The sequence below is a fragment of the Lissotriton helveticus genome, chromosome 4_1 (genome assembly GCF_964261635.1).
Source record: "Lissotriton helveticus chromosome 4_1, aLisHel1.1, whole genome shotgun sequence".
Classification (NCBI taxonomy): Eukaryota; Metazoa; Chordata; class Amphibia; order Caudata; family Salamandridae; genus Lissotriton; species Lissotriton helveticus.
The window spans coordinates 1,665,150,223-1,665,167,336 of record NC_136063.1 but is presented as its reverse complement, the minus strand read 5'-3'; positions in this window follow the sequence as shown (position 1 = coordinate 1,665,167,336).

Genomic DNA, 17,114 nt, shown 5'->3' with positions numbered 1-17,114 from the left:
TTCACATTTTCAATGGTGCAGTATTTTCTCCTGATTCTGAGTTCTACATGTAGAAATGGGGGTAGAATGAAATAATACCACATGTACCTCTGACAGTAAACTCAGAGGGCCCTTATTTATTGGTTTTTGCCGTAGGGCAGAGCATCAGGCCTTGCTGCTGCGCTGCACAGCAAAAGAAAAGGGCAGGAATGTGCCCTATCTATTAGATACAGCGCATTCCTGTCCTTTTTCCCGTCACTAATGCACAATGGGCTGCTGTGCGCCAACGCAGGTACTTTTGCCCTATGGTGCAAGGGTGCCTGCGCATAGGGGATGATTGTTTTTGTGCACAAAAACAGTCACAAGAGGCAGCACACATAGAAAAAGGAAAAGGAAAAAAGAGGAGAATTAAAGATATTTCTCCTCGTTGTGCCTCCCTCACGTCTCCCAAGGGGCCCCCAGCAACACCAATTTCATGCCCCTTCAATGCAGAAAACTGCGTCAAATGGAAAGATATTCATCAGGCAGTATTAGGGCCCAAAAAGTGGCTCAGTGCTGCCTGATAAATTTTGTGCATGCTCCTGTGCCATGGAGCGCCACAAAAAGTGATGTAATAATATGTGGCGCAGCTGGTGGCCACAGGATATTCATCCCCCGTTAAACTCGGTCAGAGCAGTTAAAAACTTGGGGGTGAAAATGGATGACACCTTCAATATGAAATCTCAGATCCAAGCGGTAACATGACAATGCTTCGACCTCCTAAGAATGCTGAAGCAGTTTCTACCTCTTCTTTCGGTCCCCCACAGGAAAACAGTGGTCCAGGCCCTGATCAGATCCAGTCTGGACTATATTAACATTCTTTATTTAGGACTGCCGGAGTATCTCCTTACTCGCCTTCAGGTGGTCCAAAACGCCGCAGCCAGGGCGATCCTTCTACTTGGCCTGAGAACGCGGATGTCTTTACACTTTAAATCTCTCCACTGGTTCCCAATCCGCAAGAGGATCTTTTTCAAAGTCCTTGTTCTGGCCTTCAAGGCACTTCACGATTCTGGAGCACCTTATTTAAGGAAGAGAGTTCAATTATATCTTCCTCGGCGCTCCTTAAGATCCACATCCCAGTCGCTGGCGCGGACCGCTGTGGTCCGCCGATCTCGAATAGGAGGTCGATCCTTCCAGGTTCAAGTTGCCAAACTGTGGAACTGTTTGCTGCCTAATTTAACACAGATGCAAGATCTCCTCCCTTTTAGGAAGTCTTTGAAAACTTGGCTGTTCCAGCAGTAGCCTTTACGCCATCTCTTTCAGTTCAGCTGCTACACCAAACTAGCGTCGGGACACTCTGTTGAGTAGCTTTGCGCTCTACAAATACCATGATAACATAACATAAATTTTGTGCATGCTCCTGGACCATGGAACGCCACAAAAAGTGATGTTCCGGTGGTGCAAGGGGCCTCATAAATGAGGCCCAGACTCTTTGGGTCATATTTACTAGACACTGGTCGAGCACAGTGTTATGCCAAAATTGGTAACATATCGCTCCGTCGGTTTCAAAACGCAGGGAGGTGCGTTATTTTCAAGAATGTGGCGCAACCCTGTGTTTCCCTCGAGCTAAAGATCCTGCCTAGCACCAGGACAGGCAGACTTCCACCATGTTCCAAGGGTGTCTGTGCTTCAGGGGTGAATATGTATGTGCTGGACGGGACACCTTCCTACACATAAGCAATATTTACAGGCAATTTGCCATTTCTATGTGTGCTGCAAACTACTGCAAACTTGCAAAGAGAAAAATACGAGGAGAAATGAAACATTTCTCCGCGTATCGCCTGCTTAAGACCAAGTATTCCCTTTAGATATTTTTGGCACTGCCCCAAACCTTGTAAATATGGGGCAGCGTCAAAAAGCAATGGGTGTTGCGGCCAAACGCCTACTGTAGCAGACATTCACGCCCCTTTCTTGTTAAGTGCTGTGTGAATAGGGGCATTATTCACAAGGCAGCATTAAGCCACATTGAGTGGCTTAAAACTGCCTTGCAAATAAGGCAAAAGTCTTAACACCACCAGAATGTCGGAAAAAGAGACGTTCTCGTGGAATACACTTCTTGCAAATGTGCCCCTTTGTTGCTTTTACCTGGTGAAATTTGTATTTGGAAAATACACCAGGCCAATGAGATATTTGTGCACCAGTAGGAATTCTGAGTTGGGATCACCACAGTAATTGTAATCAGTGCCTAAGTATCTTTGTTGGCACAGTTTAATTGGTATGTGTTAGGTCGTATGAGATACATGCAAATTGCAACATTAAACTAGGTGATTTGTGATCAGTGCCAGTCACTAAGCTCTGTGAAGTACAGCTCCCTCAACAGCATTGGAAAAGGAATGACACAATTATCAGATGAAAGCAGTTCATTCCAGAGAGGGGGCCAGGATTTATTTCAGTAATGCTTGCGGGAAGAGTACATACCGGGCTTTCATCCTATCTTGTAGGACTTGACCCCTTCACAGTTGCCAAAAAGACAGTTATGTGGTAATCACGTTAAGTAAACATGGAGTGAGCAGGTGCCCCATCAGGGATATGCCATGAGCATGTACAACCACAAAAATGGTGGGGTAATGTTGTAACTCTTTCTCTCTCTCCTTTATTCTCTTTCATTTCCACACTTTATCTATCGTTCTCTCCATCCTGTGCTGCACAGCCGAGCTCACATTACTATGCATCTGCCTTGGATCCACAAATGCAATAAGGTAGCTGATCGAAGACTTTTGAGTTTTCTTCACGAGTTTAAACATAATCCATCCCGTCAGTCTGTACCATGCATGAGGTGAAACTTGTATTAAGAAGAGTTCTGGCTCCAGGCTGATTGAAAAGGATGTGCTCTGTGTCCATTTTCCCATTCCTGTGTTTGGGTCTGGTACAACAGCTGCAGCCCCAGAAACGGCCCATAAATAGACATTTCCTGCAGATATTGTGATGCCTCCCATTTTGATACACTTAAAATATTTTGAAAAGAATTGTTATACTTCGATGGAACAGTTCACGATGAGGTATGCAATTAGCTTGGCCTGACCAATGAGACAAGAATATCAGTTCATCTTTTACTGCAGTGAAATCCTGTGAAACAGCACATAGTTACAACTGGCACAAGGAAATGCTGTAGAACTGAGAAATAACTTTAGAGTCAATTATCTATAGGAGGAGAAGGTAAACTTCATTGATTGCTATGAATCAATCAATGAATTAATGAAAGAATAAATCTGGATTTATAAAGTGCGGGTAATCACCCGCGAGGGTATCCAGACGCTGAGCGCCTTGCTGCTACGGATGGGATCATTGAATAGCCAAGTTTTTAGTCCCTTTCTGAATTCTAGGAGTGAAGATTAAGTCCAGAAGTGAAGGGGAACGATGTTCCAGGACTTAGCAGCAAGGTGGGCGAAGGAGCATCCTCCACTGTTGCCTAAGTGAATGCGGGGTGTGCACGATGGAGAAGTAGGTGGAGCACAGGTGTCTGGAGGGTTGGTGGAAGTTCATGCAGTGGTTGATGTATGCTGTTCCTTGATTGTTAAGGGCTTTGTTGGTGTAGATTGGCATCTTGAATTAGCATCTCTTCTGAATGGGGTGCCAGTGGAGATTCTTGAGGTGTGGGGTGATGTGGATCGGTTTGGGGAGGTCGAGTCTGGCTGCCGAGTTCTGTATGATCTGCAGTCTTTTCAGGAGGTAAGTGGGGATCCCCACCTGGAGTACGTTGCCATAGCCAAGCTGGCTGGTGACTAGGGATTGATTGACAGTTTGTCTGGTGTCCACTGGGAGCCCTTTGAAGATTTTCTGGAGAATGAGTGAGGAAGCAGGCAGAAGAGACTGCATTGATCTGGCTTTTCATGGAGAGCTTGCTGTCCAGCATAATGCAGAGGTTGTGGGAGTCATCTATTGAAGTGGCTGAGGGTCCTAGTTCAGAGGGCCATGAGGAGTCGTTCCACAGGGGGATGTTGTTCCCTAATATCAGCACTTCTGTTTTATCTGTGTTGAGTTTTAGGCAGTTGCTCTTCATCCAGTCAGCAACGTTCATCAGGCACATGTAAAAGTTGGCCCATGTGGTGTAGGGGTTTACTGATAGCGAGAGGATGAGCTGAGTGTCATCTGCGTAGGATATGATGTTTAGTTAATGTTGGCCAATGGGGTCAAGTATGTGTTGACCAGTGTAGGGCTGAGGGACAAGCCTTTAGGGATGCCACAGACTATATTCTAGTGTTCCGAGGTGAACGGTGGTAGACATATACTTTGGGTTCTTCAGGTGAAGAAGGAGGTGATCCATTTGAGTGCATCTCCTTGGATTCCAATGTGATAAAGTATCTTGATATGGGTGTGGTGGGATATGGTGTTGACAGCCGCTGGGAATTCAAGGAAGATCAGTGGCAGCGATTCTCCCCGGTCAAGGATGGTTCTGATGTCATCTGTGGCAGTGATCAGGGCGGTGTCAGTATTGTGGTTGATGCAGAATCTGGATTGGGAGTTGTCCAGCAGGTTTTTGTTTTCCAAGTATTCTGTGAGATGGCTGTTGATCGCTTTTTTGAAAACTTTGGTAGGAAACGGGAGCAGAGGGATGGGATGGTAGTTCTTTAGTTCACTGGGGCTGGTGGATGACTTCTTGAGAAAGGGGTTTGACTTCTGCTGATCTTCCTTGCTTCTGAAGTTTAAAATGTGCTGGGGACAGGGGTCTGTGGTGTTCTGCATGGTCAGCTAGTCCCAGTTTAAGAGAAGGTAGTCGGGGTTTACATCTGTGGGCGTGAGGAGGTTGTAGAGGTTGGAGGGGGTGGATTGGGTTCAACATTTTTGTAGATAGTGGAAATCTTGTCATGAAAGAAGTCTGCCAGTGTGTTACAGAGTTAATTGTATGGGGTGATGATGTTTTCAGTAACCGTGGGGTTGGAGTACTCTCTGACTATGTTGAAGAGTTCTTTGCTGTGGTTAGAGCTGACTTTAATGTGGTCGGCCAGGATGCACCTTTTTTCTCTTTCCAGAGTTGGTGGTATTGCTGGAGGGTTGCCTTGAAGGCGCCTTGGCCTGTGGGATCATTGCTGTTGCACCATTTCCTCTCTAGTCACTTGCAGTTCAGTTTTGAGGTTCTGAGTTCTGTGGTGTACCAACTGGCCTGTTAGGTAGAAGTCTTAAGCTTTGGGGTCTTGATGGGGTCAACAGTGTTGGCACAGTCAGTGATCCAGGTGGAGAAGTTCTTGACAGGTTCTTCTAGGTTGGTTGTAGTGTCACAGTGTGAGGTGTTGAGGGTGTCGATCCACTGGCTCTTTGACACTTTGTTCCAGCTGTGGCTTGAGGTGCTAGGTGGCATGATGTCAGCACCGACGGGATCCTGTGATGGTGAGGTGAACTATGGTGTGGTCTGTCCATGTGAGCTCGGTGACGTGACTCTGCTTGACTCTGTCACTGTCTGTGAAGATGAGGTCAAATGTGTGTGTCCTGCATTGTGTGTGGGGTTGGTGACTAGGTGGGTGAGGGTGATGTTCATACTTTTGAAGAGGTTGGTGGTATTAGTGTTGTTGAGGTCGCCGAGGTGAAAATTGAGGTCTAGAAGGAAGGTGTAGTTTTTGGAGTTAATGGTGAGCAGGGCGGCAAAGTCAGGGATGGCACTGAAAAAGTTGGGGCATGTGTGGTAAATAAATAATTAATTACCGGATCTATTTTTGACTATAATCAATAAACAGGTAGCTCAATAAATAAGAGTCAAGATTCGAGGTAGCTGGAGTTGACAGGCTTTAATCAAGCATAAAGGACAGGAACAGGACAGCCTGTACGGGAATAGGATGGCAGCTGCCGGGGGCAGGAATAGGCTAACTTTTAATAACAGTGCACAATATTTATAGTTAAACAGAATACATTACATTCAATATAGTAGGCGTAGCAGTAGGCGGGGTTTGTAGCAGTCGCGAAAGATAAGGGCAACATGATGTAACAAGAAGGCGTGTACAGGGCGTATACATAGACATGTGATGCAAACGTAACAGAATATGTCATAAACGGGGCGGAAACATGGAGGGGGCTACCTGAGCAGCTGGGACCTCTAACCTAGTGGTGCGCGTAAACTGGCAATGACGTGTTACCAGGGAGAACTGGGGGCTATGACTTCTGCACTAGAAGAGGAGACGAAAGTCTGGAGGGTCAGAGCGACATGTACCCAGGGCCTATCTGGTATCTGGTGTTTATAGTACATGTTGATAGAATCCAAAAGTTATCAGGGCAAAGGCTAACAGACTTTAAGACTGGTGCATGCATTATTCTACATGTATTGCGTGTGTGAGGAATATTCTATGAACATTAATACAGTATTTCTCTTTCATGGAGACATAAAGGCTAGACCATGACGGAAACTATTGATGCGATTCAGTAGCTTAGGAATGCAGAGAAGGAGGGTTGGACTGATAACTATAAACATAACATATTCTTGGCAGACTGGGAGGCAGAGCCAGGCCGAGCCGGGCACTGCGAGGCATGAAAGTAAGTGAAGGGTCAGGGATACAGGTGGGGGCTGTATCGCTCCTCGGAGAGTTCAGGAAACAGGAGCTGAATCTGAGTCCGGGCCCTTTTGAGGCCTAGAAACGGGGACAATTCAATGAATTAACGTGCACACCGTAAAACGTGGCAACGTAGCTTTACATAGGCCTGATATTCGTTATATTCACGAAAACTGGAAACTGGCATACTAGAAATGGACACAACTGTAATTGCGTCTTTAATCGGTCAGAGGGGATACATGCATATCGATCATGCACATATGACATAAGATGGGGAACACGTAGGCACATACAACATGGCAAAATTTACTTTTCCACACATGGTCTGGGGGTCTGTTTGCGAGGGTGCCTCTGATGGTGCTTTTGCTGTAGATTTGGAGTTGGAAGTTAAGGTGTTCCATGATCCGGATTGTGTCATCCGCGATGGTGATGCAGTGCATGTTTTCTTTGTGGGTGTTGGTATTCCGCCTACTTGTTTGTTAGTGCGGTACCTGTGTGCTATCTTGTAGCTGTTGTGAGTTGCTGCAGCGATTTTTGGGAGCTGTAGCGGGTTTGACCTTGCAGATGATTGAGCATTGAGTAGGAGGGAGTGGAGATGTTCTGAGACAGTCATGGTTGTCATGATCGGCATGGTGGTGATTGTTGTGCATGCAGGTGTTCTGGTGTTGCAGAAGAGACAGTGACAGCAGGTGAAAGATTCTACCGTTGATCAAGGGGAATATCGGCAGCAGTTTTTACAGAGTCTGGGGTTTATGGCTCAGACTTCAGCAGCAGTGTAATTGTGCAAAGCAGGACTGCCAGGGTTTCTTGCATTATGCACAGATGGGTTCAGACAATCTTGCCTTTGGCGCACCTTTAGTGCATCCACACTGCAGCCACCCTTAATTAGGTCCTGGGAGGGGCACTGGGTAGGGAGAATTGGGAGCGGTGAAGTGGGCAGGAAATAATTTGTATACCTTCCATGTGGACTTGCTGCTTGCTTTCACTGGCCAGGGCATTCCAAAATAAAATGTTTCAGTCCATTTCTCAACATACCTCTTTCTAGGAGTATTTAATGCTGTTGTGCAGAGGCGTTTTCCACAAAGGGAAGACATTAGGAGCATTTGGGGTAAACCACTATCTTTTTGTGGGTTGACTGGGGATCTTTCAAATCAGTGGGACTCTGTTATTAACTGCCCCTGTGACTGCATTTTTCCAAGCTTCCAATCCATTGCTGGGAGGCTTCTAATCAGCTCAATGGGATAGTTTTCATCACCTACATCACTTGATAGCTGCCCTAACTGATGTTTCCTCATAATTGATTTTAGCTGTAAAAAGAGCATGTTCCCGTGGTCTGAATACCACATTACTGATGACACAAAATCAAGTTGAACCAACATGCCTCCTAGCACTTGAACTATAGTGCACATCACTGGAGCCCAAGAAGGAAATATGAGACAATTGTAGCAAATTATGACCTGAGTGCCATATTTATGACTTGAGTTGAGCAGGGCAGCGTAGGAAGTCAACTTGCTACACGGCCCTGTTTCACAGGCAAAGCTCAGGCATGCACAGTGTTTATTCAATATGGTGCAGAATGCAGCACACATAGAAAGAGGAAAAAACAGGAGAAATAAAGATATTTGTCCTTGTTACGCCACCCCTGGAAAGGCGTAAGATTTGACACATTTCCAGGTTTACAAGTCCTTGTAAATCTGAGAATGCATCAAAATCCATGGGAGTTGCGTGGGAACACCCATCGCAATGCCCATGAAACGTCTACCCAGGGCAGAGTAAGACAACGCAGCAATTTGCACTGTTTTCCCTTACTCCAGATTTATGAAGCCACTCAAAGGAACTTTTGGTGGCTCCATAAATCTGTCATAGAGGTTTGCATCGTGCATGTACCACGTAGCGTGGTGCAAGCATGACACATACCCCTGATAAATACTTCCCTCAGAATATAGAAATGAGGCTCAAAATTCATTAGTCGTGAGCTTTCACATCCACACTGAACCTCTGAATCCATGACTAAAAGGCACATTTCTATTTTAAATATCACTGATTGTTCATTGAATTTACTGTACATTCTTTCACAGTTAACTCTATCTGAGTTTGTATTCATATACAATCTTTCAACCCTTGATGTCAAGCCTCATCACACTACACCCAGAGAGTCAAAGCTCAAAAAAGAATTGTGTTAGCATTTGAGTTTGTGGTACGGTAATATCCATTGCTCAGGACGTCCAGAGGTACCAAACACTTGCATAAGGACTGCCAGTGCTTCTGAGTTTCCCAGGACAAGGAAAACTATCTGACATCTTAAATTCTCAGATTGTTCAGATTTGTATTGATTTAAAAATGAAGTTAACTTACAATGACCATGACTTTATGGCAAAGACATGGGGAATATTTTCTGGGAGATAATGCTTTACGTACAAGCATGTTTTACATCTGAAGTGTTACATATTTTCACAGCTATGTTTGAATTCAAAAAGTCTTCAGTAGTTAGGGATACATCTCTCTTTGCTATGTTTATGTATCCTTGCATTTTTTACATTTTGTTTCTGAGTCAAAGTCTTTGTTGTACCTCTTGGAAATGGGCCACTTCCATTCTTTTCTGAGTATCCTTATTGGATAACCAGATATTTTTCTGTTCCTTCATGCCTTACCCAAAACTCCTGTGACAGGGAATTTTCATTTGCTGCCAATTCCATCACGTTTAACCCTCTTCTCTAGTGAATCATGTTAACATACAGGTCTGGAAAATTGGACACTCAAGTTTTGTGTGAATGATCTTATCTCCTCACCAGGTCTATAGCTGTATAGTTCTCATCATGTTTCCTCCTTATCCTTTTTTTTATTGGCTGTAAGGGCCTACTTTCCTCATACTGACTGACAGGTTATTCTCTTAACTGTCTGGCTGGGCTTTTCTTGAACTATGACCAAAAAATATAATCCAATTACTATGCATGTGCCTTTTTAAGGGTACTCTCTCATCTAGCAGGGATGTATGACATTACAACGCATGCTTTTACATCGCATGCCTTTACAACACGGTTTTTACAACGCAAACCTTTACAACGCATAGCGCTTTGGGGTGCTGGATAGTGAATAGTTTAATTTACTATTCCAACTCCAGTCCCCGTGGACACTAGGGAAGGTGTTGGACAGTAAATTAAACGTATTCCCTATCCTAGAGCGCCCCCCAGCGCAATGCGTTGTAATGGTTTGCGTTGTAAAAGTTGCGTCGTAAAGGCACTGCGTGGTAAAAGTTGCGTTGTAAAGGATGTTTCCCTCTAGCAGAATCTAAATTGCCAAGATAAAATAATAGATATTACATTGTATTGTATTGCAGCATTTAGATAGTGCTTACTACCTTATCTGGGGCACTGAAACACTTATCTACATGGGCAGCAAACTATGCCTTGTAGGGTGTGTGGTTGGGGGTGTTGTGTTTGTTGTGTGATCCTATGTGGGAAGTGTTTTAAAAGGTCATGACTGATAACCACAAAGATGCCGTTATTATGTTATGGTAATAGCAGTGTGGTGGATGAAGAGATATGAGAGACAGACGTGTAGTTTTATGTTTTTCAGTATGCTAGCAGTTTTGAACATCTCTGAGGGTCCTTTATGATATTTATTCTTATTATAAATTAGTTACTGAACTGGGTTGTGCAGTCTGAAATGTTGTGTATAGTTGTGGTGCGGAGCTGTATGGTAGGTGGGAGAGAGAAGTGAACAGATATATTAGGTTTGACATTGTTACTATCATCCTGTATCTGCATGTCATTGTGAGATGTAATGAAGCTGTCATAGTGTATAGATGTTTGGGTCCTGCAGTATTGGACTAGATTAAAGTCCTCCAGTTGTCCAGCAGCGTGTGGCAGATCTCTTCAGTTATTCCATGTCTGTTTATTTGGCGATTGATTTGGCTTATTGGCTGTACAGTACTGGTAATGGACAACTCTAATAGCATGTGAATGTTAGAAGTATAAGCTATAATTGGCTGCTGAGTATTGTGGTCTAAGCATTATTATATGCCAGAAATGCTATAAATTGTATTATATAACTATATATTGTCCCAGTGAACCATAGGACAGACCTTATAAGATTATCTGCATATTGAAAGTAATTTGCTGGTTGGGTTGCTTCCAGTGTACGGGTTGCAAGCTGAAGGCTGAACTTGAGGATCGGACTGTCTTTTTAGGTTCTGTTGCTGCAATGTGGGGTGATGGAGTTACCTTGGAAATAGCCATGTTTTCAACTGTCTTCTGAAGTGTATATGCTCTTGGATGCTTCAAATGCTGGCTGGTCATGAGTACCAAAGCTTGGCAGTATGTATTGAGTAAGCAGTGCCTCCAACAGGCTTCTCATGGTAAGGTGGTTTGATAGTAAGTAGTTCAAGTCTGGAGCGTAGTGTTCAGTTTTGTTAGCATTGTTTGAATTTAACTTGTAGGTACAATGGCCCTTTTCGTAGGGAGGCTCTTTGGACAATGCAGACTGCCTTCAACATTGCCTTCTAGCATCTGGTAACATGGATTAATGCATTCTCTTGGGCGAAGGTGAAGAAGTCTTGCAGCAGCATTTTGGATAAGTTGTATTTTGCATAGGATGAATACGGTGCGCCAAGGTATAAACTATTGGCATAGACATGCTTGCAGATTATGAGTGTGAGGATGGCTTGCAATTTCTGTTGGTATCCAAGGTATAGGAAGATGCAACCAAGGGCCTGATTTCAATGTTGTGCGGTCAGAACGCCAGACGCTATTGCAGTTGTCAGGAGATCGCTGACAAGCATGCGGGCGGTCCGACCACTGTATTTCTATGCAGCCCCTGGGTTGATGGTCGGAAGTTGGTGATACCATGGCAGGGGTATACTGCGGTCATAGAAAAGGGCCGCAGCAGATAGCGCCACTGGGCAGTCCCTCCGACACATCTTTGCACCGTGTGCCATGCCCCATGTCATGCATGGCAAACAGTTACACATTACAGTGCCAGGAGACGGAGGACCCACATGTGCCTCCGTACACATTTATGCTTGGAATCCACTTAATCTCTGCGTATCTTAGAATCTAATGTATGGGCTTGCTTTGCCACCAAATCAAATGCTGCGGTATCATTGCACTTATCTCAGGTCTTAATCCATACACAAACGGATATACAAAATGTCCTATTTCTTTCCCTTACACGTTTTCCATTCCACTATATTGCTTAAATGCATGTTGAAGTCTCGCATAATATGCATGCACTGTCTCTTTCAATTCTTGTGTTGTCCTGTTGATCTTTATCCAATCAGTTTCCTTTGGAGACACTTTTCCCTTCAAATAAATATTGACCAGGTTGTATTTTTTTATTACTTCAGATGATGGTGCACCAGTTTTTTAATCTCCTGCATGCTCTGTTTCTGGCCATATTACTGTAATCTTACAGTCAGTCCATAGACCACTTGGGACCACAAAGTCAAACAAGGTATCAAAATCCTTTACTAAAACCTTCGAAAACTTCACAAATCTCTCAACTTGTCTATACCATTCAACAGTTTTTTTCTCTCAATTTCGGGAAATCGTTTGTAAAGGACAATATATCTGGTTTAGTCCATGGAATATGAACATACCCTCCTTCTGGTACTTTCCTCATTGAAAGTATTTTTGTTTCTGTATTTTTGGATTCCCCTTCAAAAATAGGATACATTGGTATAGTTGCCTTTTTTGTTTCCTTTCAACTGGTCTTCCTATCAGTATCCCATTCCTCCCATTAAAACTAGATATGGGTCAAAAAATATAACAATGTGATTGGTATATGGCCTTTTATTATCTTGGAATAGACTCTGGTCTACTCCTGAGCTGGCAGCTTACCAGACAGGGTTATTGGAGATATTACGTAGTGCAAGCATAGATGATATCCCGTATGTAAGAGTTACCTTCTTTCATATTGGTTTAGTTCCGTTTTTTAATGCTCCCTTAGAGCCCTTTGAATTCTCCAAGGCGCAAGTTAAGAATGCTTACTGGCTATACAAGATGAGTGTACAGCATAGGCCGGCCAATGTTGGATCCCTGACCTTGGCGTTCTCCAAAAGAAAGATGGTTACAAGTGGGAGATTTTCTGGGACACAATTGAGCCGGCAAAACTATTCGTGCAGTTTAGATATGGGTCCCTGCCTCTCTTCTCTTTCACAACTAGATAGGGTGTAAGGCTAGGACCCGTTCTCAGTTATTTCCTTCCTGCTTAGAAGTAAATGAAACACTAGAGCAGGCTCTATTCTTTTGTCACGCATACCAAGGCGCTACGAGAGCGCACATTTGTCCATTGTGTTGCAATCTTGGAATTAGAATGAATAGAGAGGCTCTGAAAGTTTAAATAGTGACACTTCCCATTGTGTAGTCTTCGCACTCTAACGATTCTTATTGACCATGTGGATGGTCAGGCAAAACAATTTTAGAAGAAATGCATCGCCTAGTATTGCCCAAGATGGAAATAATTAGATTAATGGTGCAGATTGTCTTGTGAAATGTATATACTGTTTTATTTTATTTTAATTATATTAATGATGTATGTATGTCTTAATGAATGTATATATTTTTATTTTGATATTCATTTTTAATTTCTGCAATTTGGATGGGATTTTTAATTGAATGAACTTTGATAGCACAAAATGCCGAATAAACTTTGTTGTCTGGAAGTTAAGTTTTAAAGACATCTGTGCAAATGGAATAAAAATGAAACAAATACAAACACAACTAGAAAGAAGTATCACATTCATATTATGCTTAGAGCAACAGGCTGATGGGGAGTGAGCTGCCATTCAGAACAATGCTCAACACAAGATCATTTAAAAATATTTTTTATTTATTTTAATTTTAATTAGCCTGTAACAGATCCCAGCAAGAATGGCAGCTCATTGGTGTCCTTAATAGAGAGCAATGAAGACTTCACATTTAATATGGCATTGTTACATCTCGTATGGTTAGCATTTATGCTATTTCTTTGGCGCAAGTGTGTTGGTGTAGATATTTGTATTTAGTTGTAGTGTTTAATGATTGTATTCAGTGCGTTATCATAATAACTGCGGTGCGATCCAGGGACTGTCGTCTGTAAACAAAGCGACGCCAGCTGCAGCACAGGGCACGTCGGCCTTGGCTTTGCAGAAGCTGCATCGGGACAATGAATAATAAACGCCCGCAGCCACTCTGAGCAGAATCACAGGCTCTGGAGGACATCCAAACAGGTAGGTTCCGTTTACAACTACAGGGACATGAGGATGACTCACTCATTTGTGCACTAGCGGTGTTCAGCTCTGCGGTTTTGTCTGCTCATACGGGGAAAACAACACCGGAGATGGCGTGCCGGCCTTGGCCCGACTCTGAACAATGCCTTCCTCCTCCTGGCCCTGATTGAATCAGACGGCGTCTTTACACCAGTGGCATTAATGCTTTCCACAGAAAAACTACAGCTGGGTGACATTGTCTGCCTCTCCTCTCCTGACGCCAGTGATGCATTGCAACACTTGCTTCCACTTCTGTGGCCCACACACCTAAACTCCATCTTTTAAATCAAATGTGAAGAAAGAAGTCTTTAAAAGCGGACTGCTTACTTTGTTATATCATATCTAGCAATTTATTTTAGCAGAAACTATTGTTTTTGTATTAATGGTAATGAAGGAGACTGGAAGAAAGTTGTCTTAAAAGCAAACGGGGAAAAAGACATATGACACTGCTACCCACCAGTCATGACGTTTCAAACAAGCCTTGGCAAAGCCAATTGGTCTCGTCTATACAACAGCTATTGGCTTTAGCAATGTGTTTTGTCATGTTTTACACCAGTGTGGCTGCTGTTCAGCATGGCTAAAAGTTAGTGGTGAGTGTTGTGGAGTGGGGGTAATTGAGTGTAGTAGACCGGATTTGTTGGAGTAGAGTGGAGTAGAGTGGAGTAGGGAGAGTACAGTGTCATAGAATTGAGAAGAGGGGAGATGAGTTCAGTGGTTCAGTGGCAGAGAGTGGCGTAGAGTGTAGTGTCATAAAGTGGAGTGGTGAACAGTGGAGTGGCAAAGGGTTAAGTGGTGTTGAGTGCAGTGGTGTAGAGTGGGGGCATGGTGTGGATTAGGGTGGAATGGGTTGGAGAGGATTGAGGTAGTGCGGGGATTGAATTGGAGTAGTTTAGGGTGGATTGGACAGAGGATAGAGTGGGTTGGATTGAGCCTTCTGGGGTGGATTGGAGTGGGGTGGATTTGATTGGTTTGGGATAGGGTGGATTGGATTGGATTAGATTAGGGCGGTTTGCAGTGGGGTGAATTAGAGTGGAGTGGAGGGGTGAAATGGACTGGACTGGAAGGGGATGGAGTGGAGTCTGTTGGATTGAATAGCAGTGGGCTGGATTAGGCGGGGTGGATTGGAATGGAGTGGGGTGATTGGAGCGTGGTAGGTTGAATGGATTGGATTGAGTGGGGTGGGCTGAGCTGGGGTGGGGTGGATTGGATTGTTGTAAAGTAGGGTGGACTTGAGGAGAGTGGGGTGGATTGGAGGCAGTGGAGTCAGGTGGATTGGTGTGGGGTGGGGTGGATTTGGAGTAGGGTGGACTGGATGTGGTGGGTTAGATTGTAGTGGAATGGGGTGGAACGAAATGGGGTGGGGAGGACTGGATTGCGATGGATTGGAGTGTGTTGGATTGGACAGGAGTATGGGGGATTGGACTGGAGTGGGGGGAAATTGAGTGGGATGAATTGGATTGGTATGGAGTGGGGGATTAGAGAGAAATGGAGTAGATTGGAATGCAGTGCTGTTGATTGAACTGGAGTGAGGTGGATTGGATTGAGTGAGGTGGACTGGATTGGGGCTGATTGCATTGAGGTGGATTGGATTGGGGTGGAGTGAACTGGATTGAGGTAAGGTGGATTGGATTGAGGTGGATGGGGGGGTTGGGTTGGAGTGGATTGGAGTAGGGTAGATTGGATTTGGCTGGATTGGGGTGGATTGGATTAGGGTGGGGTGGATTGGATTGTAGAGGTGTGGATTGGATTGGGGTGAGGTGAACTTGATTGGGGTGAGGTAGACTGGATTGGAATGGAGTTGGGCAGATTGTTTTGGATTGGAGCAGGGCAGACTGGAGTGGGCAGATTGTTTTGGATTGGAGTAGGGTAGATTTTTTTGGATTGGAGTGGGGCACATTGGAATGGGGAATATTGTTTTGGATTGGTGCAGTTTATTTGGATTAGATGAGGGCAAATTGTTTTTGATTGTATTGGGGCAGATTGTTTTGTTTTGAGTGGGGCAAATTATTTTGGATTGGAATGGGGTAGATTGGATTGGAGTGGGGTGGAGTGGAGAGGGAGTGGGTGGATTGGATTGGGGTGAGGTGGATTGGGTTGGAGTGGGTAGATTGAATTGGGCACGACTGGGGTGGATTAGATTGGTGTGAGGTGGATTGGATTGCAATGGGCTGGATTGTGACGGACTGGAGTGAATTTAATTGGGATGGAGTGGTTGGATTGGGGAGAGGTGGATTGGAGAGGAGTGATTTGGAGTGATGCACATTGGAGTGGGGCGGATTGGAGTGGGTCAGGTTGGATTTGTGCGGATTGAAGTGGTGCAGATTGTTCTGGATTGGAGTGGGGCAGGTTTTGGATTAGAGTAGGGAAGATTGGAATGGGATTGATTGGAGTGTGGCAGATTGTTTTAGATTGGAGTGGGGCAGATTAGAGAGGGGGAGACTGTTGTGGAGTGGAGTGGGTTGGTTTGGAGTGGGGCAGACTGGAGTGAGGCACGTTGGATTGGGGCAGATTGTTTTGGATTGAAGTCAGTCATATTGAAGTTGGATAGATTGGAGTAGGCCAGACTGCTTTGGATTGGAGAGGGGCAGATCTGAGTGGGGCAGGTTGAAGTGGGTGGAAATTCTTGGATTGAAGTGTGGCAGATAAGAATGGGGTGGATTAGAATGGGGCAGATTGGAATAGGGAAAATTGGAGTGGGGCACATTGTTTTCAATTGGAATGGGGAAGATTGGAGTGGGGTTGATTGGAGTGGGGCAGATTGTTTTGGATTGAAGTTTGGCAGACTATTTTGGATTGGAGTGAGGCAGATTGGAGTGGGGCAGATTGAAATGGGGCAGACTGTTTAGATTGGAGTGGGCCAGAATGTTTTGTGCTGGAGTGAGGCAGATTGTTTTGGATTGGAGTGGGGCAAATTTTTGCAGTGGGGAAAATTGCTCAAGTGGGGCAGATTGGGGAGAGGTGGGTTGGAATGGGCAGATTGTTTTGGATTGGAGCGGGGCTGGTTGGAATGGGGTGGATTAGAGTGGGTCAGATTGGAATGGGGCAGATTGGAATGCGCCATATTGTTTTGGATTTGACATGGGGAGATTGGAGTGGGGTGTATTGTTTTGGATTGGAGTTGGGTGGATTAGAGTGCTGTAGAATGTTTTGGGTTGTAGTGGGGCAGATTGGAGTGAGGCAGATTGAAGTGGGATCAAATGGAGTGAATAAGGACAGTGTGAATTATGGTGCTCACAGTTCAAGTGCTAACAAGAAGGGCTTTAATATCTGTTGTGATGCTCTGAAGGAAGGCGGAATCATCCTGCCCCCTCAAATTGGATCTCAAAGATCACTGTGACGACAATCACAATTCATGCAAATAATTAATGCACAAT